Here is a 2,500-nt window from a genome sequence, read left to right on the forward strand (position 1 = left end):
GAGAGATATAGAAAGAACGAGAAGATAGAGAGAGAGAGATATAGAAAGAACGAGAAGATAGAGAGAGAGAGAGATATAGAAAGAACGATAAGATAGAGAGAGAGATATAGAAAGAACGAGAAGATAGAGACAAATATAGATAGAGAGAGATATAGAGACAGAGAAGATAGATAGAGAGAGATATAGAAAGAACGAGAAGATATAGATAGAGTGAAGATAGATAGAGATATAGAAAGAACGAGAAGATATAGATAGAGAGAAGATAGATAGAGAGAGATATAGAAAGAACGAGAAGATATAGATAGAGAGAAGATAGATAGAGGGAGATATAGAAAGAATGAGAAGATAGAGAGACAGAGAAGATAGATAGAGAATAGATATAGAAAGAATGAGAAGATAGAGAGAGAGAGAACAGAGGAGCAGAGAGGATATAGATACAGAGAGGATATAGATACAGGGAGGATATAGATACAGAGAGAGATGATAGAGATACAGAGAGAGATGATAGAGATACAGAGAGGGATGATAGAGATACAGAGAGGATAGAGATACAGAGAGAGATGATAGAGATACAGAGAGGATAGAGATACAGAGAGGGATGATAGAGATACAGAGAGGGATGATAGAGATACAGAGAGGGATGATAGAGATACAGAGAGGATAGAGATACAGAGAGAGATGATAGAGATACAGGGAGAGGTGATATAGATACAGAGAGAGATGATAGATATACAGAGAGGGAAATAGAGAGAGGATAGAGATACAGAGAGAGATGATAGAGATACAGAGAGAGATGATATAGATACAGAGAGAGATGATAGAGATACACAGAGAGATGATATAGCTACAGAGAGAGGATATAGATACAGAGAGAATATAGATACAGAGAGAGAGGATAGAGATACAGAGATAGATGATAGAGATACAGAGAGGATATAGATACAGAGAGGGATGATATAGATACAGAGAGATGATAGAGATACAGAGAGGATAGAGATACAGAGAGAGATGATAGAGATACAGAGAGGATATAGATACAGAGAGAGATGATAGAGATACAGATAGGGATGATATAGATACAGAGAGAGAGGATAGAGATACAGAGAGAATATGATAGAGATACAAAGAGGGATGATATAGATACAGAGAGAGCTGATATAGATACAGAGATGATATAGATACAGAGAGAGAGGATAGAGATACAGAGAGAGATGATATAGATACAGAGAGAGATGATAGAGATACAGAGAGAGATGATATAGATACAGAGAGGATAGAGATACAGAGAGAGATGATATAGATACAGAGAGAGATGATAGAGATACAGAGAGAGATGAAATAGACACAGAGATGATATAGATACAGACAGAAATTATAGAGATACAGAGAGGATAGAGATACAGAGAGAGATGATAGAGATACAGAGAGGATAGAGATACAGAGAGAGATGAAATAGATACAGAGAGAGATGATATAGATACAGAGAGAGATGATAGAGATACAGAGAGGGAGGACATATAAACAGAGAGAGATGATAGAGATACAGAGAGGGAGGATAGAGATACAGAGATGAGAGAAGAAGAGAGAGAACAGAGAGAGAAAATACAAAGAGAGAAGAGAGAGAACAGAGGAGCAGAGTGCCCAGAAAGCACAGAGAGAGAAAATACAAAGAGAGAGAGAGGGAAAGAGAGAGATAAGGAGTGGTGTGATGAGGAGGAGGAGGAGGATTGAGGTTCATATAGGAGAGAGAAAGAGAGAGAGAGAGTCATCCTCACTGTCACATCGATAAGACAACGCCAGTACACTCTCACTGGAATGGGCCACGCGTCGCTCTCTCTCCCTCTCTTTTCCTCTCTCCTCTCTCTCTCTCCCTCTCTTTTCCTCTCTCCTCTCTCTCTCCCTCTCTTTTCCTCTCTCCTCTCTCTCTCTCCCTCCCTTTCCTCTCTCCTCCTCTCTCTCTCCCTTTTCCTCTCTCCTCCTCTCTCTCACCCTCCCTTTTCCTCTCTCCTCTCTCTCTCTCCCTCCCTTTTCCTCTCTCCTCCTCTCTCTCTCCCTTTTCCTCTCTCCTCCTCTCTCTCTCCCTCCCTTTTCCTCTCTCCTCTCTCTCTCTCCCTCCCTTTTCCTCTCTCCTCTCTCTCTCTCCCTCCCTTTTCCTCTCTCCTCCTCTCTCTCTCCCTTTTCCTCTCTCCTCCTCTCTCTCTCCCTCCCTTTTCATCTCTCCTCCTCTCTCTCTCCCTTTTCCTCTCTCCTCCTCTCTCTCTCTCTCCCTTTTCCTCTCTCCTCCTCTCTCTCTCCCTCCCTTTTCATCTCTCCTCCTCTCTCTCTCCCTTTTCCTCTCTCCTCCTCTCTCTCTCCCTCCCTTTTCCTCTCTCCTCTCTCTCTCTCTCCCTTTTCCTCTCTCCTCCTCTCTCTCTCTCTCCCTTTTCCTCTCTCCTCCTCTCTCTCTCCCTCCCTTTTCCTCTCTCCTCCTCTCTCTCTCCCTTTTCCTCTCTCCTCTCTC

The sequence above is a fragment of the Oncorhynchus mykiss genome, chromosome 7 (genome assembly GCF_013265735.2).
Source record: "Oncorhynchus mykiss isolate Arlee chromosome 7, USDA_OmykA_1.1, whole genome shotgun sequence".
NCBI classification, from domain to species: Eukaryota; Metazoa; Chordata; class Actinopteri; order Salmoniformes; family Salmonidae; genus Oncorhynchus; species Oncorhynchus mykiss.